The sequence below is a fragment of the Maylandia zebra genome, linkage group LG13 (assembly GCF_041146795.1).
Source record: "Maylandia zebra isolate NMK-2024a linkage group LG13, Mzebra_GT3a, whole genome shotgun sequence".
Lineage (NCBI taxonomy): Eukaryota > Metazoa > Chordata > Actinopteri > Cichliformes > Cichlidae > Maylandia > Maylandia zebra.
In genome coordinates this window covers 16,893,346-16,916,223 of record NC_135179.1, presented here as the reverse complement: position 1 = coordinate 16,916,223, position 22,878 = coordinate 16,893,346, and the positions used below count along the sequence as shown (strand labels likewise).

The 22,878-nt window shown below is 44.1% G+C and overlaps 1 protein-coding gene across 4 annotated transcripts in view; it reads left to right on the top strand.

Moving 5' to 3' along the window:
- zmiz1a (zinc finger, MIZ-type containing 1a) overlaps positions 1–22,878 on the top strand; it is a 122,101-nt gene that overhangs the window by 14,718 nt on the left and 84,505 nt on the right. For all 4 annotated transcript variants that reach the window (XM_023153439.3, XM_023153441.3, XM_023153438.3 and 1 more), the window contains exon 2: positions 16,326–16,441. The gene's annotated coding sequence lies outside the window, so the exon portion shown is untranslated. The remainder of the gene's footprint in view (positions 1–16,325; positions 16,442–22,878) is intronic.

Sequence of the window (22,878 nt, the reverse complement as noted above, 5' to 3'; positions counted from 1 at the left end):
TTTACACCGTGTAGCCTTAGCTGGGCGGTGGACTGAAGGATCTTGGCTGATCCCTTAAAGACGGTCCAAAGCTGCAGCTTTACATGCACAAACACACACACGGGGCTGTGTGTAACCTTGTGTTTGTTTTAAAGGGTAGCAGCAGTGTTACGGTTCTTTGTGAGTGTCGCTGATGCACATCGTGTCCTGCGTGACTTTGACCAGGCCATCCTTCAGCTTTACAGAGCGAGCCAGATAGACAGATTTTTCTTCAAACAGTGCTGCATATACAAGTTCAGACACGTTGTTGAATGTAAATGAATGGTGCAAATAATTTATTGCTTATATGTAACTGAAAGCAGAGACAACATATATCAAAGAGTGAGATTCAGAAGCTGTACTGCTTTTCAAAAAACATATGCTCACTGTACAGTGTAACTAGTATCAAATTCAAGCTATAAAATTTGTGTAGGGCTATAAAAAGCCTGGTGAAACATCTAACAACTAATTAGGGTTACATTAGTAACAAGATTATGTTAAAACAGGCGGAGAGGCTTTCAGAAGTAAGAATGGGGATAGGTTTATCACTCTATATGTGGTGTGATAAGTTAATTATTAAATTAAAAAAATGTCTCAGCATAAGATTGCACCAAATTCTGGGATTCATATACAATCTAAAGAAATCACCGCACACAAAAAACCCCAATTCCAAAATAAATTGAGAAGAAATGCATTGAAGAGATGCTGTGGTGGAAACCACTGCATGGTCTCAGGATCACATCTGAAAGCTGTTGAACTGATGAACATTTTACGGCATCCACAAATGCAAGTTAAAACTCTACCATTCAAAGAAAAGAATGTATACAGAGAAGATCTAGAAGTGCTGTCGTCTGTTTAAGATGGACGGAGGCAAAGTGGAAAAGTGTCATGTGGCATTACCAATTAAATTATACATTCTTTTCCTTTTTAGGAAACATAGACAGTAAATCCTCTGAGTTAAAGCAAAGGGGTAGCTTGTAGTGCCGGGTGGCATAGTGGCGAACGGATAAAACATCCACATAGGCTTTTCAAGTGGCTTAAATGGACTATATTATTGTCTACCGGTAGCAGTAAAAAGCATGAGAGTGGGTCTGTAGTAACTGTGAACCCTTCTCACTCATAGTTCTAATCGCACGACTCATATGGCTGGCGTATTGGTGAACACGATCACAAGTTTAGCAATCAGAATTGGCACACAGCTACATTAAAGCTCCCAAAGGTTCTTATCCACATCAGATGTTATGATGTCATCACGTTACCTGGCAGCCACCTACCAACGGGCTAAAGTGACCTACTGGTAGTGTTAATCCACATATAACTCCTAATTAAGCATTGTGTCATTTTAATTTCACAACTGTAACATCTGATTTATATCAAAAAAGTTCTGTTTTGATTTCATCCCATTGCCTAGCAACTACTTAACAAGGATTAAAATCACAGACCGAGCAGTACGGTAGCACGGGCGTTAACAATCCACAGTTAGCTCTCTTCACCTCTCAGTGACGCTCCCAGTAATTTGTGAAACATAAAATAATTTAACAGTAATTACGGCGCTTACGAGCATGCTGGGAAATGACGCTAACTAGCCAGGTAGCATAACAGTTCGCTAACAGCTGGGAGAGGAGCTGTTGCTGAGCACAGTGCAGACAGATGGAGGATGAAGAAGAGAGAGCGGAGATGCACCGAGATAACTCAAGACCAAGACAGGAGTTGTGTCTGCTTTTTGGAAGTTTTTAATTTTAAATCATTTCTGCTCTGCTGCTTGTGTGCTGGTCTTTGACTGTGGGTGGGGCTCAGGCAGCTCCTCCACACACACACACACACACACACACACACACACACACACACACACACACACACACACACACACACACACACACAAAGAGGGAGCCAGGTGAGGCACAGATATGCTAATGAGCCATATGTTGACTTTGTTTGAAAACAGCCGGCCTGCTAAACCGACGCTACATCTGGTAAAAGCATGAAAAGCAGCCTTCTAAGCACTGACTCCACGTGCCACTCATGTGCCAAATATTTGATTTTTGTCAACAAAGCCTAAAAGTAGATAATTTAATGTTTTTAGTCATGTGGTTTATTTGTGTTGCTCCTTTTTGATAATGACTTTAAAAAGATTTGTATTTCATGTACTTCTGTGAGACAACTAGCTCGTGTTACAGATATAATATTAATAGCAGTAACAAATCTTCAAAATACCACAGTACAAATTGTCGGCCATGTTATATTTCCGCTCTTTTAGCAAGACAAAGCCGCTTTCTTCGTATATCACAACAGCGTGACTGCACAGTAAAAGAGTGCAGATTCTGACCTGCCTGCACTTCAGCGGACTTCTTGTGTTGCATTATGAAATGAAAAATATGAAAAAGAAGGCCCACTAATGCAGCTGAAATAGGTTTCCTCAAATTCCAAATGCTTGTGAATAGGGCTGCCACGATTAGTCGACTAGTCACGATTACGTCGACTATCAAAATCGTCGACGACTGATTTAATAGTCGACGCGTCGTTTGAAGCTTTGTAAGATCACAAAAGACGCAGGAATAAGTGGCAGGATTTAAGAGTGTAATAACGGACTGGAACAGAAGATGGCAGCACAGCATGTACAAGGATGCCAGCTGCCGTTAAACCCCGAAGAAGAAGAAGCAGTTTCCCAGAATTCATAGCGCGGCCCAGCTCAGTTTCCAACAATGGCGGCAGCTAGTTAGTTTTAATATTACTCTTATTATTCTTTCTGGGTCACAAAATAAACGTTTAACATATTTTCAGGCGAGAATGTAGCTGTGTAAACCTCAAATATCTGCTCAGTTTATCAAGACACCACATATTTTCAAAAGCGCTCCGACGTTTTCGGAGACGTCTGTTACCCACTAGCTCGATAGTTAGCCGGGGGCTAGGCTAACTAGAGCCGTGAGAACACCGGACTCCCGGCAAATCGTTTTCAAACCCACCGCCGTCTTTCGCTACTTAGGTTAAATATATATGAGTCACTTAGATAACTTAAACATGTTATTGTTTGGCTTTTTTTTAGTATTTTATTTGTTCCTGAGTAAATCGGTTTGGCTGAGATTAAAGTTTTTACACAGCTGAATAAACGTCAAGCAGACAGCTGATTATCAGAAGTGTGAGATGCTGGAGAATTTACTCCGGTGTCCTGTTATATTTTAGATAGCAAGGAGTTTATTAAACTTCACCGAAACAATCTGCAAATTTCATTAAAATTTTATAAACTATCATCTTGTCTTTATTTTTAGTTAGCACATACCTTAAACACTTAAAGCTGTAAGCTAATGATAGTTATATAAGAGCAGATGCTGCTGGTGCAATAAGCTGTACGTTTTACGTCCAATGGATGATGATCTGATTAGTCGACTAATCGCAAAAATAATCGGTGACTAGTCGACTATCAAAATAATCGTTTGTGGCAGCTCTACTTGTGAATATTATTAAAAGACGAGTTGATGCAACAGAGGGGTAAACATAGCCCTTTTCCAACTACTTTGAGGTGTTGCATCATATAAAAAAAAATAGAAAGAAAGCATTTCTCAGATTCAGCATTTGATCTGTTGTCTCTGTAAGAAAATAAAAGCACTGGCTGTTTTTTTTCTTTTTCTCTCCCCCGTGATTTAAACATTTAAAATTTGCACATTAACCCTCATCACTCAAAAGAAGACCTCTGCGAAAATGCCTACTTTTACACTTAAGCTGTGAACAATTTTCTAATTTGTGCTGCGATTATCCTAATTTGAGCAAGTGAAAATGAGAGAAACTGAGAGCACAATGTGTGCCCTTTGATTAAGTGGGATGTTTGAATGTGGGTCTTCCACCTTCAAGAGATATTTGATACTTGAGGGGTTGAAGTGTTTTTGATGGAAACTCCATTAATGATTGATAACAGGAGGAGAGCGGTTATCTCCCTACTCCAGTACCATCAATAATTAAACGCTCTTTCCTAGCATTTTTTTTGGTGGCACATAAAATATAAGTCACCATCTTGAAATCTTTAGTTATGATATCTGTCAAAGAGATTAGGGCTTTGCGTTGATTTCTTAAAACTCTCTTCTTTTGTGTTTTGAATAGCGTGCGTTTCAGATGCTTGCAAGAAAAGCAGCATTTGGCAAAGTTTCTAGCGTTTTGCTACATCGGGTACTAAGTTTTTCATTGACAGTTTTTCTGTTTAATCTTGTATTAATCAAATGAAACCAAATCCATCCATTTTCTTCTCCTTCTTCAATTCAGGCATGCTGGGAGGGCCTATTCCAGTTGTCACAGGGTGAGAAGCAGGGTACACCCTTGACAGGTTGCCAATCTATCCCAGGGCTTGAAACCAAATCTAGAGCTAAAATTGCTTTGCTAAGATTAGATCTTACATTTCGATACAACGCAGAAACTGATGCAGACCAAAGAGTTTGTGCCAAGTGAACTTAATGTAACCTTTACCAGTTCATCCTCACTGTAGTCTCTGGTCCAGCTGGCTCTGTGCTAAAGCACTGCCGCTCTTCTGCATATCAGAGCGTTATTTTGAGATGGTCGTGTGTCATGCAACATCCAAATTTAAACCTGGAATGACTCAGTCTGTGTGTATGCTGCAAATCTCACGCACAGACGCCACATGTCGAGTATGATGTTGAAGGACTGAGTGGATGGCTGAAGTGATGCTGGAGATTTGTGTCAGCCAGTGTGTGAGTGCGTGTCAGCGCCGCGGTAAAAAGTTCTCCGTTAGGCCAGCGCTGATTTGACCGCATCGAGACGAGCTGACAGGCCTGCAGGCTTCTCTGTGTCATCACCGAAGTTCCCATCAGTCCTTGCAGACGGAATTCTCTCAGAAGCCATCGTTGTACTTAGACACGGTAGACCTGATTAAGTCTTTATACTGCATGTGGCAGCCATAGAGTGGCTTGTCAGCCCACTTTCCTCAAAGAGCTCCAAGGCTGCTTCGAGGCACGCGAGAGTAGATGTTTTCACGGGGCTTCAAGTGGTTGTGGAGCCTTTCTCAAGCCAAGGTAATGATTATTGGCTCACATACATGCAGAGAATGCCTGGAAGCACTTCTGCTGAACGCTGCTCTGTTTCTTTGCGTCATGAGTGACACCCTCATTTACTGGTGTCAATATTCGAGTTATTCATTGACTACAAATGGAGCCCCGCAGCACTGCGCCTGCATTTCTTTGTTGTTCTTTTGGTCTTTTTACTAACAACAGCACCTCAGTCACTTAAGGTGAGCTCAGGGAAATGATCCTGTAGATATGAAATAAACATTAAGATGTTGGGATTTTTAAAAGATAGCAAAGAACAGTTGCAGCAAATGAAAAGAAAGAACAATAAAGCGATAGCTGTTCTTATCTGGGCGCTAATCGGCGTGTCTCATCATAGCAGCGAGGCACCGTGTACTGCTCGTCTTATGTCAACAGTGTTGTATTTACATAAGCTGTTTCCCGTCGGCCGCGGCTTCTGTCCTGAGAGCACCAGGCGCTGCAACAGTGAGGGAGTGTGATTAGATTTACAGATGGAGAGTAATGGGAAGAGAGTTAATAGCACAAAGGCATAAATCACAAAGAAGAGGCTTGAAGCATTGTGCTTGACCTTTTGAATGGTGATAATGATGCCGGAGACAGATACGCGCCTACCGGGGGCTGCAAAACCAGCACGCTTGCGTTTAGAGAACGTTGTCGTAAATGCAAAGTGGGCACGTGTGCGGGGTTAATAGGTGGGCTGGTCAACCTTGTAGCGTATTCAGACGACAGTGACAGCATGTATGAAGCTGTCAGAGCATTACATGTTAGAAAGTTTTCCACATACACAAACACACGAGCACACACAGGCATGAGCTGATACCTGGCTCTCAGGCTCTTTCTTTATGCGGGAAGTGAAACCTGTCCGCCTGTCTGTCTGCATGCTCATCTCCCCGTCTGTCCCTGCACCGCAGAGCATCAGCGGGGTTATTAGAATAGCCCTGTGGTTGTCACTGATAAGGCCTGTATGGGTGCTGCCACTGACAGCGCTGCCTGCCTGCGTGGCAAACACAAGTGGCCTGGCTGGGGGATTACTGCCTGCTGCCATTTCTGCTGATGCCTTTCTTTATGTTATCCTCTCCAGTCAGATGTGCTGCATTTGAATAACTTGGCTGATGTTGTAGAAATGGAACTCCTTGAAATCTCCACCTGCATACAAATGAACGTGCACGAAGAAAAAAAAATGCTTGCACATTCACATATTTAGCGCTTGTTAGCTTATTAGTCTCGGTGTCTCCATCTTTTCTTTCCTTCTCCCACTGACCATAACTGGTTATTTACAAGCTCCACTCAGAGGAGTGATGCTGAAGGGTTAGGAGGCTCACTAATCCACTCTGCTGCTGTCATTAGAGAAGCAAACAGACTATTACCACCTCCTCCTCCTCTTTCGGCTCATCATAAGCCGCCCGAACCACACAAACATATGCTTGCATGTGCACGCTCACACGCAGCTGTGATGGAGAGTGCCTCTTGTTTCTTTAGCGCTGCTGAGTGGAGCCCTGCTTTGGTAATTGATCCTGTTTGGTACATGGGGAGGAAGGGGAGAGAGCGAGTGAGCGCGAGAGGGAGGGAGGCCCTAAGTGTTGTCAGTTTGCTGCATTAATTTTTCAACTGTGGCCAGTGAGGCTGGAGAAGCGAGGAGGGGCCCTCGATGCAGAGCTCACTGAGAGGAAACATACTGTACCTAATGCTGCCTACACTTGTAAAGCAGTTTATCGGTGCTCATTCTAAAATAACTTCCTTTCTGCGAGACGCAGTTATGATTCAGCCGATTCGTCTACTCACTCCCAGCCTCCTGCTGATGACAGATTTGTTTTCCTCTGTCTCCCTTTCTTCCGCGGCTCATAAATAGCCTTCTGGTGGTTGTGTGACTTGTGTGCCTCTTTGACTGGATGTTTGTGCCTTCTCATGCTGTACAGTATGTGCAGCTGGTAATAGGCAGGCCTCACTCTGTGCTTTTTGATCCCAGCTCTGGGCTCTGGTCCCGATGATGTCATCAATCCAGCTGAGAGGAAGCACACGCATTTGGGTTTTTGCCTGCCACTCTGTGTGGTGTTAAATAGCCATTATTACTTCTGTTATTCACAGCTCTTCCTCGTGTGCTGTGTTAAAATACCCCGATGTTATCACAATGCCGGTCAGCGACTGGAAAGAATCCCGCTGAATGATTTTAATGTCCGTCAGAGCCACATTAGTGAACACTTCCATGAGTCATTAAGAGGTGCTCACAGCCACACAGGACGTCACTGCTGACATTTGTTGCAGATATGAGTCATAATTTCTTGCTTTTATTTAATACTTCCTAATTAATTTGACGTGGCGCATTCGATTTACCGTTTCTCTTTCGGGTCTTCTGCGTAGATGCAGCGGCTCACGGCTGCTTGCAGATGTCATGCACTGGATCTAAAAATGCTTTGTGATGATGCAGTAAACACTCTGTGGGAGAGAGTTGCCTGGAGGCTGCACAGGAGTGAAGTCATGTTCGCTGGAGTTACAGCGCCCAAGTCCTTCATTGTCAGAACGGGTCGTGTGCAGAGGACAAATCTGCCCTCTTAACTTTACTTGAACGCGCCATGAGTGGATGGACCTAAGATAATGACGTTTGTAACAGATTTTGATGGTGTGGACTCAATCTAGTATATTCTGCAAATATCTGCACTCAAAAAACAAATGGTATAAAGACACTTAAAACGCTTCTCAAGTGATTAAGTGACTCAGGGACTGAGATTTTCCAGCATTCAGTTCATTGTAAAGTTCAGGTGGATTCTAAAATACCGCAGACAGTACATGACTCTTAGCGCCAGTTTAGTTGTCCAATAGGGCATCTACATGCATGCATGATCAGCTATAAAACAAATGGCATCTAGCAGTCAGGGCATTCAATTGTTTGAACTGAGAGGTGTGTCAGTGGATCCACTGGGAAACTGGCTTTATTTAACCTCAAAGTAACCATCACAGAAGGGGGTCCCAATCAGTGGGTCAGAACTGGAAATATGAACAGGAGTTACAGGATAGCTTGCGATATATCCCCATGAAAACTAAAGCTACGTCTGCTCGCTTGTGGAGATTCCAGTTTCTGTTTGCCTACGTGAGTCTCTAATGTATTTACGTCCAAATCATCTGTCAATAAATGCTATCCTCTCATTGGTAGATGCTCCTGTTGCTTGCCTAGAAGTTACAGTGGGGCAAAAAAGTATTTAGTCAGCCACCGATTGTGCAAGTTCCCCCACCTAAAATGATGACAGAGGTCAGTAATTTGCACCAGAGGTACACTTCAACTGTGAGAGACAGAATGTGAAAAAAAAATCCATGAATCCACATGGTAGGATTTGTAAAGAATTTATTCGTAAATTAGGGTGGAAAATAAGTATTTGGTCAATAACAAAAATACAACTCAATACTTTGTAACATAACCTTTGTTGGCAATAACAGAGGTCAAACGTTTACTATAGGTCTTTACCAGGTTTGCACACACAGTAGCTGGTATTTTGGCCCATTCCTCCATGCAGATCTTCTCGAGAGCAGTGATGTTTTGGGGCTGTCGCCGAGCAACACGGACTTTCAACTCCCGCCACAGATTTTCTATGGGGTTGAGGTCTGGAGACTGGCTAGGCCACTCCAGGACTTTCAAATGCTTCTTACGGAGCCACTCCTTTGTTGCCCGGGCGGTGTGTTTTGGATCATTGTCATGTTGGAAGACCCAGCCTCGTTTCATCTTCAAAGTTCTCACTGATGGAAGGAGGTTTTGGCTCAAAATCTCACGATACATGGCCCCATTCATTCTGTCCTTAACACGGATCAGTCGTCCTGTCCCCTTGGCAGAAAAACAGCCCCATAGCATGATGTTTCCACCCCCATGCTTCACAGTAGGTATGGTGTTCTTGGGATGCAACTCAGTATTCTTCTTCCTCCAAACACGACGAGTTGAGTTTATACCAAAAAGTTCTACTTTGGTTTCATCTGACCACATGGCATTCTCCCAATCCTCTGCTGTATCATCCATGTGCTCTCTGGCAAACTTCAGACGGGCCTGGACATGCACTGGCTTCAGCAGCGGAACACGTCTGGCACTGCGGGATTTGATTCCCTGCCGTTGTAGTGTGTTACTGATGGTGACCTTTGTTACTTTGGTCCCAGCTCTCTGCAGGTCATTCACCAGGTTCCCCCGTGTGGTTCTGGGATCTTTGCTCACCGTTCTCATGATCATTTTGATCCCACGGGATGAGATCTTGCGTGGAGCCCCAGATCGAGGGAGATTATCAGTGGTCTTGTATGTCTTCCATTTTCTGATGATTGCTCCCACAGTTGGTTTTTCACACCAAGCTGCTTGCCTATTGTAGATTCACTCTTCCCAGTCTGGTGCAGGTCTACAATACTTTTCCTGGTGTCCTTCGAAAGCTCTTTGGTCTTGGCCATGGCGGAGTTTGGAGTCTGACTGTTTGAGGCTGTGGACAGGTGTCTTTTATACAGATGATGAATTCAAACAGGTGCCATTCATACAGGTAACGAGTGGGGGACAGAAAAGCTTCTTACAGAAGACGTTACAGGTCTGTGAGAGCCAGAGATTTTCCTTGTTTGAGGTGACCAAATACTTATTTTCCACCCTAATTTACGAATAAATTCTTTACAAATCCTACCATGTGGATTCATGGATTTTTTTTCACATTCTGTCTCTCACAGTTGAAGTGTACCTCTGGTGCAAATTACTGACCTCTGTCATCATTTTAAGTGGGGGAACTTGTACAATCGGTGGCTGACTAAATACTTTTTTGCCCCACTGTATTTCACCTGTAGTCACTTGAAGTTGCCAAATATCATTCACGTCCTGTGGTCTCCGGTTTCCACGTTGCTCCCAGCTTAAGCAAATCTGCAATCTCAATACATCACAATACACTCATTTCTTGTAGTTTATGATCTGTGTAACTGAAGAAAAACAAATTATGTATTCACTGAACTGTGGTGTTAGTGTTTTCGTATGATATCATTCAGTTTTAATAATTACGTTTTTTTGCTTTTCTTTGCTTTCCCCCATGAGGTTCTTTGTGTTTCCACCACAACTAACTTCACTTATTTTTTTTTAACTATAGTGACTTCATAGCATAGTGGTTAACAGGCTTATCATACTTATGAAAGATCCCCGGTTTGAGACCAGGAAGAGACACAAACTGGTTCCAAGCCTGGATTAATGTGAGGTGTAAAATCTGTGCCAAATCGAACATGCAGTGACCCATTGGAAATAAGGGAGCAGAAAAAAAGTATCAGTATTATTTCTATTGGACTTTTATTGTGAAGAGGACTGGAAAGAGTAGTTCAGTGTTTTGTTGCATAAAAACGAAACAATGTGGCAACAAAGTAAAGGTTGATTTTATTGTATTAGCTGCATTAGGTTGATTTCTGCCTCTGCAAGAAGCCATGAAGTAGTGAGTGTTTCCACACATATCACAAGAGGAAGCGTGAGCATATATCGGTATATCACAGCCATATTAAGGGTGTCTGTACCTCAGGAGTTGGTGGTGGTTCGATCCCTGACTGCTCCAAATCGTTGGGCAGAACCCCAAGTTGCTTTCTAGTGTGTTCATCTGAGTATGAGGCATTTGGTATAAAGTGCTTGAGTAGAAAATTGCTACCAGAGCAATATTTTGTCCCAAACCTGGTTAGCAACGACCGTATCCTTCAGGTTTGAGAAGCTTTGATTTCTACCTCAGCATTATGACACAATCAAATATAAAAGTATACACTTTGAAGCATTTAGGTCTGTTTTCTTAGGCAAGAAAAGTTGATTCATGTGGAGGAAGTGAATAACTATTTAATCTCAACTTGACAACTTGACAAGGCAGGCCCAGGTCTGGTCGCACAGGTGAGACTTCTGTCTCAGCCCCGCTGTGTTTTGTCCCCTTCCGACAAGTGTGTTTTCTCTCTCAGGTTTGATTCTCCTTCGCCACGCTCCCCTCCTATCCTCTCACCCTCCTGCCAGCTTAGCTAGCCAGGACAGGCCTTATTCCACTCCAAAACCATGATTGCATTCTTGAGCTATTCCACCCCCTCCTTCAGAACAAGAGCCCTCCGCATCTCTCTCCCCTTCAAGTACAGGCAGCCGGGCGCATTTCCCCTTTGAAGATGTAATCTTGGAAATCACAGAGACATCTCCGGGATTATCTTAAATGTCTTCAGTATGTCAACAGCCTAGCCTCTGTTGCAGAGCAGCTCTGGCCGTTTAAAGGGTCGGCTGTGATGACAGCCAAGGAAAATGCCGCACCGCAGAGGTAATCACAGGGTCAGCTCGGTTGATTCCATTCAGGGCCGAATTCCCACTGCTAAAACTGGATGTTAACAGACACAATGAAATGGCGTATTTCCCCATGCGGCAAAGCTGTGTTTACAGTGGAAGGTAATAGAAAGCAAGTGGCGCACTCTGTAACGGATGGTGTCGGTAGGTGAGGTTTGTTTATGTCACTGCATTTTCCGAAATGTTATGACAATCCAAAGGGTGCAACATCTTAACTAGGTGTACACAATAAGATGAGAAGCTTCAATGAGTAGTCACGAGAGGGAAAGTTAGTGTACACCAAATTAAAGGCACATAAGTGGGCGCTCTTTGAAAGGGATCTCGACTTTGTAATCATATCAGATGTTATCAGGGGGGAGATTTTAGGAAGGGTAAGTGCTTGGAAACTAAATCAGAGAGAGGCCGCCTAGGGAACACGTTGTTATCATAATTACCTGCTGAGCAGTGACTGCAGAACCGGTGTTGATGTTGACGCCGAGCTGGCCTCTTCTCTCTCTCCACCAAAGTTGCCTTGTGTGGGCTGCTGCCTGCCTCGACATCTCTTTGTGCTCTGTTCTCTGTCTGTTTTCTTTCTTTCTTGTTTTCTCTCCTTTTTTTTCAGCCAGTAACACCGACTGCAGGCCAGAAACTCAGATATTGTTTTGGTGAGATCGGGCTCGTAGATTGAGGACGGACTTGCGTCAGCGAGTGCGTGCGGGTGCTGGCAGGCTTTGGGGTCGCTCCCGGGAGTTGAGGCAAAACCGGAGACCTCATCCTCTCTGTTTCAAACAACAGACAGCTACTGCCGGTGCACAAGGCCTGCCTGCGTGGGGCTTCCCCCCCTCTTTTATTACAAATGATCTGTTTGAATGAAATACAGCCCTGGCTCCCTTACTGTTGGCATTTAAACAGGAGGAAATAACAGATGATGATATCAGAGCGGGAGACGGTGAAAGCGTGGGACAGGCCACTCAAAAGAGGAGAAACACTTGACCTGTTTGTTTGGGAAAATGGTATTCCTCTGCTAATTTCCTCCTGATAAGTATCTGACAGCTCGTAGTAAAGTGTTTTATCTTGGCTAGAGGAAAATGGCTTCTCTCGCTCATGGCGTCAATCGATTTTCAGAGCCTCTGCTCCTGCTTTAAATTGCAGTCGGTGGTTTTTTAAAGTTCTTCTATTTGCATAGAGGTAATCAATTACATATATTAGCCTGCTGCTTTTAGCTTAAGATGGACTTTCTCTTTCCTGCCTTCCTTCCTTCCTTCCTTGGATTCCTCCCATTTCTTTCTCCTTACCTCTCCAGACACTGCTGCAAATTCTCGCTCTTTCCTCTTCCAACTAACATAATTGACTGCTGTTTGCAGTGCTGGGGGCATTGATTTTTACTGCTCTGCCTCTCTCTCTGGTTTAACAGTTGATGAGTTGTGTTAAGACACCCAGGGACAGCCCTGGCTGTTTTAAGGAAGATGAGGTTTGCTTTTATTTCGATGCATAGCATGTGTGTGCGTGCTTGTGCACATGCTTCTGTATGAATGCGTCTGTATGAGCTGAACTGTACGAGCGGCCACTTGAGGCGAGGATTCCCCTCCAGAAAGCCAAAGTAAATGTGGTGGTGTTAAAGGCTTTTAAAAGGCAAACTTAGGCTTTGTCATCTTCAGAAACTGAATCACTTTTAAGACCAAAGAAAATGTATTCGTGTCTCCGTTAGGGCTGCACGATTTTGCATAATTCGATTCTCTCACGATTTTCTTTTCCAGTATAAATATTTATTGCACTTATTAACTGCACATCAACTTCGTAACAGTTGAGACTGAACATAAAAACAATAAATAAACATAAAAACAACAAATGTCTCACGTTATGTTGTTGCCGCAAAATGTTGTACTGCTTGAAATTCCGTCTCCACCGTTGCTCGACGCTGCGTGTATAGAGCAGGTAGTGCAACAATAGAAAAATAGTTGCGGGACGGCACTGTGTAGCGTTTGTCTAGGGTGTTGATCATTTTCCTAAATCCCTCGTTTTGCACAGTGTTGATGGGAGCCATATCTTTGGTCAGGTGATAAGTGATAGCCTCCGTAATTTCATTGTGCCTGCGGGAGTTCGACGAGTATAGGGAAGCGCTGTATAAGGTTCCCGTTATTGATGTTTGGGTGGTTGACCGGGACGGATTTTCTCCTGTCACTTTCTCGTCATCCCTGACGTGCTCTCCGTTGTTTTTTCCCCTGCTAATTTTAGCATCACACGGCACAGCTTCTGTATCACGTGGTATAAGGCTCCGCCCTTGTCATTTGTTGAGCAGGAAGAGTGAGCGCTTGTTTTCATGCAGATTACGTCCCGGATCAAAATGCGGTACAATCGTCGTCGCCGTCGTCTTTTCTTTCTTTCTTTTTTTTTTTTTAATCGTTGTCATTTGGAAATGAGATCGCACATAAGTATGAATCGAGATCGCGATTTTCTAACGATTAATCGTGCAGCCCTAGTCTCCATAAATGTACACCCCGATCAACTGATACAGTTACCAGGACTGAAGCATTAACCAAGTGAAAACAGGAGACGGCTGACTCGAGCGGAGACAGGACAGAGTTTAGATTCAAAGGTGACAAGAATTTGTAGTCGCTCACAGGCACCTACAACTTCCCTCACTCCAGCCCCTGACATCCCACACACGCACACTCAGAAGTCATGGATACAGACACAAACCTCATTTAACGCGATTAGTCTCTTTGAGGATTTTACCGCAGCCTCTTATATCCTGGATGAAAGAGTTCACACTTCTGACAGGAAAGGGAAAAAAAAGCAGGAGTCTGCAGAAGCTACTCAGCTTTTCACTGCAATATTCACCACGTTATTAAAGAACACATTGCTATGTGCTGTGTTGCTCTCAACACCATCTGTAGTGTGCTGCTCAAGTGGTAGCAATTTTCTCGCAGTCTTGTGTCTCTCGTGCAGTATTTCAAGTGAAATTCGATTGCAGATCTCCATGTTCTAGTGCATTGGGTTTCTTATAAACGTTTGCATTCTTCACTGATTGCTCCCTGGCAGTTTTCAATGCGCAGAAATGCACTGCCATCTCAGTGTTTAGCTCTCTCTTGCACTCTTTTGGATGTGAAGGCTAATGTCGTTTTCAGAATATGAGAGAGAAAAAAGAGAAAAACCTGGTGTAGCTCTCTAAAGTCGAATCAGACCTAACATCTACTGCAATAAAACAAGCTTGCTGTTGTTTGTTTGCTTGTTTTTTATTCAACAAGCGAAGCGAAACACGTATTTCTTTCACGGCTGCCGAATTATGTCAGCTCGGAAAAAACAAAAAAAGGCGATGCAGTGAATTAAATCAATGTGAAACCAGCTCAGTAATGATGTAGTTGCTGCATTTTTAAAAATAAATGTATAACTCTCTCTTAAACCCATCACCTTTAAACACTGGTGCATGTTATAGCTGGGTAATAGCAACCTAATAGGCTTACCTGTCAGCACCGCGTGCTACGTAGACCCCCGCAAATCATATTTCTCGAACACCTGCTCGCCTCCCTGCGTATTTATGGCTTTCTTCTCTGCCCTGTCCTCTTCTTTGTTGGACTCTGTCCAAAATCAGCACCCACCCCACCCCCTTCTCACATTATAGTCTTCAGTATGTTCCCTTCCCATCATGGAATAAATGAACGAGCAGGTGCTGTGATGTATGAGGTGCCTGCCATTGCATCACATGGATTTTGTGTCTTTATTGATGGGAATAGTAAAGAGAGACAGGAAATATGGATGGTAGTGACCACCGCTTTTCCAACCATATGTCTGTTGTTCTCTCAATATTGGTATCAGCGATTTTAGGTGTTTTTTTTTGTTTGTTTTTTTACATGGTGTTATCTTTTATGCATTTCAGTCATTTTATTCCTTTTATTATAGCTTCAGCTAACATCTGCTGCCAGGACAAAGCGTGCTGATTTTTGCTGATTGAAGCAAAACTTCTGTTTTCAAACTTTTGCAAAATATGGACACTAACAAAAGTGATCTAAGAGAAATCAATCAACTGGATCCCCAGACTTTTAACAAGATTTTAGCTGTCCACGTTTTGACTCTAAACTGCAGTTTTTAGACTTATTCTACTTCTTGACCAGATTGCATGTGAAGAAACACTGGAGGAAGTAGGGGGATTGTGTATCTTCCTGGGGGACTATTATTGTCAGTTATTATAAACTTTATTGCAGTAATGTTGCAGGACGCCGAAATGATTTAGTCTGTTAGCTTTTTATACTAAGCAACATTTGCTGTTTTACATCAAACACAGACTACAGCTGAGGCTGGCGGGGATGTGGTTAGTTTCAAAGTTATTTGGCCATAAATCAAAGTGTATGACAAAGTCAGTTTTGGAGCATTTGGACATCGGTGGTCAAGGGTAGGGGCTAGCATAGTACTCCGTTTCCTCATCACAGCTTCTGTGGTGATGAAATTTGTACCAATCACAGAGACAGAAAGGAAAAGTTCTGATAGGCTAATCTCAAAACCCGTGTAAATTTGTGTGTTCTGGGCCTACGCTGGATTTGTATCGGCCTGTAAAGGGCGCAGTGAAGCAGTGAGGAGAGACTAAGAGAGGTGTATTAAGGCAGTGAATCTCGATGCTCTGTGTGTAATGGATTCAGAATGAGGGCTGACCAAGCAGCAGGCTGCTGATAACCTTTAGGAAGGACATTGTTCCTGTGCAGCAGGGGTGGGGGTGGTGGGGTCGCGTGGATGGGGGTGGTGGGGGATTTACACAGGACTGCTGCTGCAGTATATACGCACGGTAGTGTGATTGGTGGTGCAGCTGTTTATTGGTTCATTGGCTCTCCGGCAGGGTTAGGAGGTAGAGTAAATGGGGCAGTATAGCAAACTCCCTCATGGCTTCCCGCACACATTTTTCAACTCCGGGGTGCATTTTTTTTGTTTTCTGTGATACATTTGTCCTCTGTCTGAACCAGGCTCTCACTGGCTTTCCATTAAAAGAAATGTAACAGCCTTCTTCTTCTGTCTCGCTTTCCCTTCAGATCGCCACTTAAGGAGAGGTCAGCGAGGGACCCTGCGTGAGGAATACATGACGGGCGGGGCGGGGGAGGGGGTGGCGACCACAGCGGCACTACCACCGAGGTCAAGGTTCACGCAGGTAAACGCATCTTTCTCTCATTCCGCATCTCATCGATTGTGCACATTGGTTGAATCAATCCTGCCTCCTTTTTCTCCCTGACTTGGAGCCGACTTGGCACGCAGAGAAAAAGTGAGGGAGTGATGTGGCTGGTTTGACTGGACACTCCTGAGCTGGCAGCTAAGGAAGCAGTCTGCAGCTGCTGTTTATGAGGCGTTGTGCAGGCTTTGCTTTAAAATAAAATCCCCACCATGATGCTTGTGGCCAGTGTCAAAATGAGAAATCATTAAAAAAACATGCTATGATTCAAGAACCTTTGATTTTCAAAAAAACCCCGTCTAGCTCGAAAGAGATTTGTAGTGACAAACAGTAATAGTAGGGCACGCTGTACTTTAAAAGAGCTTACCAGGACCTTATTGTGGCTCCCATTCAAAGGTCTGGTGCACTTTTCATTGCCCTAAATCTGAAAACTTATCAGCCATTTAAAAAGTAGGCCTGTAGTGTCTGTAGTGCTCCAATATTACACTTTTTATTTGCCTCCCGTTTTCTTTTCCACCAGGGATTAAGAAAAATGACTTGGGGGGAGGGGGGGCTTTGGGAGTTGGGTGGGGGCAGTTTAGGAAGCAAATAAATAAATAAAGTGCAAGGTAATCTTCCTTAATACTGTGTGTGTGTGTGTGTGTGTGTGTGTGTGTGTGTGTGTGTGTGTGTGTGTGAATGCTGAGCAAAGGCTATGCTTTGGGAGCATCTGCCCTGCACACAAACACTCATGTGCACATATAACCAGCCCGACACAAATACTGTACACACCCGACTAGCAGGGCTCAGCCAAAGCGATTAGGACACGGACTTCAGAGTGCAGAAAGTGACAGGTTTAACACACACACGCCGACCATCAGCAGATTGACAAGTAATGCACAGCGAAAGAAAGAACAGAGCTTCCGAATGTGACAGCACACGACTGCAGACACATGAAAGTATAGGAAGACTAGTTTCACTGCTTCTCCCTGCGGCTGTCGTGCCTTATTCGTCTCAGCTCAAGCCCGTGGACTCATATCTGTTCTTCCTCTCTCCCTCCCTCACATTAACACATAGACTCGGCACAAACAGTTGATCAAACAACTGTGCAGTGGAGACAGAATTTGGCCAGACAGCCGGCCAGGATGAGTAATGTAGAGCCGCTTTGGCTTAATTTGTTTAGAAAGCCTATCATTGCTGCAAACACGTTACAGACTGTTGCTGTTTACTGAAGAGTATTTATCCCCGTAGCTTCTAACTGCACGCCTTTTTAACGTCAGCGGCGCACAGCGTGGCCACTGTTGAGGTCGAACAATGCGGCCGTTGTGAGGCGATGAAGCTGAGATTTAGGAGAGAGGAGGAGTGCGTTTTGTTCGCAGCGGTTAGGTGGACTCCTTCAGTGTGTGACCACACTAAAGGGGAAATTTTCTGCGTCACAGGGTTACAGCGTAGCTCGGGGCCTGTGTACATGTGAAGAAGGAAAACAGAGCTTTTTGGAAAACAATGACATAAGCCCTTTTAGGTCTTCCAGGCCTCTCACCCATTCTGTTGTGACAGATTTATGATCCCATTCTCAGCGTTCCTTTTTCATTCGTGTTTCATTTTTCCGCCATCCAGTGTCCTACACCCTCCTCTTTTTTTCTTGCCTTTTCTGTTTTGTCCCTTTCTTCCCATCTTTTTTCTTTTGAGTGCGTATACTGTACATCGACTATATGTGAAGGGGTGAGAGAAAGGCAAGACGAAGACACAATGACAGACAGCGAGTCTAATCAAAACTATTATTCTCTAAGGAGTTTTACCTCCAGCTTAGGAGACAGTGATGATATTCAAAAGACAGGGGGTGTTTATTTTTATCCTTGCTGGTGAGTTTCATTGTGGTTAACATCTTACGCCCTGTTTTTCACACGCACAAGCTGGCCGTTTTTGGATTTTGTGCTGCAAGAGGCATTTCACAAACAAGCAGAGGTATGAAGCGGTGAGAGTGGGAGGATAAGAGAGAACATTGTCTTCTCTTCTCCAGCTTAGGGACAGAGCAGAACAGGTTGTGTGAGGATACTTGCTATCCTTAACAATGTCTAACACAGCCTCAGGGCCACCTCTTCCTCTCTGACGAAGCTGGGAGTTGTGCAGAGTAGGAGACGCACATTCCTGAGCGTCAGATGGCCTGCTGGTACACTGTAATTGCTTTAACTTTGTCATCTTTAGACCTAATCACCACAATAACTTGGATCAATGGTTTTAATGATTTTATTTAATGGATAAAGATGATATTTGTCTCGCTTTTCATATTTATGACTCTGGCCAATCACTTTAAACAGTCATTGTGGTTTACAAACAGAATTCCTGCTTCAGCTTTGACTTTCTAACTCTTTCTGTGTTACTACTGCTCACTTTGAGTTTTAGCTCTATATTTAGATAACAGGGTTTAGATAATCTGGCTCTCCCTGGAGTTATTCTCACCTGGTCTCACTTAAATGAAACGATCTGCGCTTTACCTAGAGGGCGCTCATCAGATGGTCCTGGGCAGATCTCAGGAAATCGGTTTTTGGGACGGAAAACTTGGTAGGAAAGGACGCAAATACTTTAAAAAATGCTTAAACAGATGAAGAGCAACCATCTAGGGCAGTATTTGCCCTTTGGGGAAAGCATGTAAGAGCTCCCTAGCTAGGCAGATCCTCTTAGCACCTGCAAAAGAGGAAGACAAGCAGACACAGAGGAGGAAGGGTGGGGCGCAAACAGGTATGCAGAGCAGGCAGGCATTTATACAGGTACGACCAGATAGGAAGTGCACGAACTTCTGAACTCCTTCCAAACAAAAAACAAACGTAAGCTCGACGCCTGCTTCTAAACACACAAGGCCAACATTTTATTTTAGTTTAGTTTAGTCAGCCACACTCTTGGTTGGAATGAAACAATACAGCTGTCGTTTCACTTTGCCTTTAAAACACCAGCATTCTGCTAACGTATCATTCTCAACAGTCACTATGAAACAGGAAGCTCTCAGGATGGGATTTCTGCTGTTTTGAAATTCTCTTGCTAGCTCATGTGGACGGCTGAGCTCACGCCATGACGAGGCCTCTGTTGTCAGTTCACAAGAATTGCTACTCCTTGCACAGGATTCAGTCAAACTTACAAGTGTAACAGTAATCAGTCATTACCGAAACTGTGCTCAAGTTCAGCGTCGTATTTGTTGTTTTACTGGCACTTTTCCATTTTCAACTCACTTTATTGATCACAACCTACCTAATTATAGACATACAACGTACAAACCTGAAACACTTAACCACAAACACTGTTGAGTGTCAAGGTGTGTCAAACAAAGAGGTCGGTCGGCAAAGAGCAGTAAATAGTAAAACTCATTAAAAAAAACCCAAAGAAAATAAATAGATTGAGAAAGAAATGTGTCTAAAATGAACAATCATTAAAAGAAGTCAAACTAAATAACCCCTGTCAAGAGTTAAGCGATCTAATAGCTGAGGGAATGAGAGATTTAAGTATCTATTTGTTCTGCACTGAGAGCAACTTCTTGATCTCGGATCACAAAACATGATCAGGATGATTAATAACCTTTTTTGCCTTCTTTATCACCTGATTCCTCCTGTAGTGTCCGTCAAATTATAGTGAAACCTGCACACAGTAATCACCTAATGGGTTTTCACCACACTGTGGTCAAGGTCAAGGGTACATTGCCGTAGTAGTAGTAGTAGCCGCGTGAGCTACTACATTGCTGAAGTTCTCGTTTTCGTGAGATCGCTGTGCTGCCCCATTTCAGTAATTACAAACCCAAGAAGAAGGAAAAGCAGACCAAGGCTTTAAGAAGCACAAATTTGCTGCAGATTTCTCCAAAAGCAGATATAAATTGAAATGACATCACTCTGGCGGTGGGCCGCCATCTTTGTGTGCCTGTCGGTCCATTATGTTATCCATCACTGGGTCTCTCTGTCTGGTATTGTCAATTACCCAGAGGAAAACAACATTAGAGGCCTGAATGGGACACGGAGCTGTGGCAGGCCTGACATGGCTGTGTTATATGATTACACAACCTGTTGGCTGTCGCCTGTCAAGTGTCTCCTGACTCTGATGAATGGCTGTAATATGCCGCGCATCACAACACGCCACGCCACGCACTCATTAATGGCTTCTCATAATGGCCAGGACGTTCCTGCGATGCCGCAGAAGGGTTCACAACGAGAGAGAGAAGGTGAGAGCGAGGAATACTCCCAACGCTGTACCGACAAACAAAAGATACACCGTGTCCTCATTTTAAACGGCAAGACGCCAACATCACAGTCACATGTAACTGCATAAATGAACGAATGCTGACAGAAATAAAGTAAAGGGGGGGGGGAAATAAACACACACGCACACTGGGAGATGTAAGAATTATTATTTTTGAGTGTGACACATATGTTTCTCAATTAGATACATTCTAGTCAATCTGTGGCCTATTTGCATAGATTATCAGTAATGTGAGCAACGCGGCGTGCTCACCAGCATGTGGGAACGTCACAATAGAGACGCTCGAAGAAAGGAGATTGAATCTGTCGTCTGTTGGGTGCCATCTGAAGCTTAGCTGATTGCTCTTTCTTTCAGTGAATTAGGAGACACGCTACCCGAGATCCTCCAAACTACTCGACTCCCAGCTCTAACAAACAGATCTGATTCTCATAGAGACACTGCTCCGCGAGGTTTCAAATTAAAAGTGTGAAAAAATGCTCCAAATGAGCTTTGGAGTCTGTAGGGGGGAAGCTGCTGTGCAGCAGTGGCTGTATGGCAACAAAGTAAAGTAGTTTTTCATGCAGTGTATCAGCTGTGGAGAGGTTATCTAAAACATACACCAACCTAACCCGAAGCCACGTTAGGTGGCTTTGATCAGACTCTTAATTCTTACCGGGAAGCATCACACAGTGCTGGAGCCTCATTGAAAATTTGACAAGCCCCTCCTAAATATAGTGTGCCTCGGCTTTGTGTGGTCTTATGTTTTACATTGTCTCACATTAAAGTCAGTATTTTTATAGAAGGAGACACAGAGGTAAAGAGAGTTTTGAGTATGGCATCACTCAGATGTGCCTCAATGGCCTGGAGGGGACTGCTGAACATTGCTGCACCTGCAATGTGTGTGTGTGTGTGTGTGTGTGTGTGTGAGACAGAGAGGAAAAGACAGAGGGACAATCTGCCTTAATATTCCTATGTTTCTGTCATTGTTAGCGTATGTTTTCTTTCTCACAGCTTGAGTTTCTCAGTTTGAAATGCAACACCTGCAGATGTGTCTTGTAAACGGCAGCCGCCAGCTCCTCTCCCATTCAGAGGGGACCATTGAAACAAAGCAATTAAAGCAGCTCTCTCCACGGGGCGAAGACTCGGTCCATGGGTGTGCCTGCCTGTGCGCGAATGATTTTCCATTGTTTTAAAGCCAGAATCTTTAGATTGAACGGTGAAGAGCTCCACACTCCAGGAGAATGTGCCAGTCAAAACATTAGCAGCTCTGTCATATTCGTGTGTGTTTAAATATGGAAGTCAGAGGTCACTGACAACCTGTTGACACAGCGCAGATTTATGCAACGCGCACAACCGTGCAAACATGTATCCGCAGCCCAGGTTTCGACTCAGCGGTGGTTTCTTGTTGCTGCTGATCTCCGGGTCCTTGCAGCTCCAGATACCAGAGGCTGAGTTATTTCTCCGCTCCGCTCCCTGACCCTCCTAATTGAGAACGGCTGTTACTGAGAAAGAGCGAGCTAAAGAGACAGAGAAAGATTGAGAACAGATACTTGTGTGAAAGCACACGACTCTTAAGAGCAAAAGAAAGACCGAATGAAAGGAGCAAAGAGCTAAACCTGTGGAGGCCAAAGCTCATAGAGGGTGCTCCTCTTTCACGCCCCTTGATCATCTCTATCTCTTCCTCTTCTTGCCGTAAACCAACAGGAGCCAAGCGCAGTGTCTCAAACGTAGGAGGGGTCGTTAGTGTCGTACATGATGGCCGTAGGAAGGAGAAAAGGAGGGAAGCACTGTTTAGGGTGGAGGGAGAATCACATAAAGCAAAGTCAAACCAGAGGGCTGGGGAAGAGGAGCGGTGAGAACAGTGACAGCTGCAAGCATGTCGTACTGGGTGATGGTCTGTCCGTCTGTCAGAGCAGATATTTCTGTCTGTTTAGTGCTGCCTTACTGGCTGCCAGAGACACTCCTCGTGTCATCGCTGGGTGCCTGCTGTCACTGGCTAAAAAGGAGAGAGGGAGTGGAGTGTGTACGCGAGCACGCGTGTGTGTGCGCACAGGGGTGTGTGTGTGTGTGTGTGTGTGTGTCAGCGAGAGTGACAGAGAGAAACTAGAGCAGCTGTCTTGAAAGCTCTTCCACTCTGTCAGTACATCTAGAATCTGCTTTCCCCTGATATCTCCTCACTGAGGCAGTGTTTTAGTCAGATGTTTGGTCAGAAGTCTCAGTTT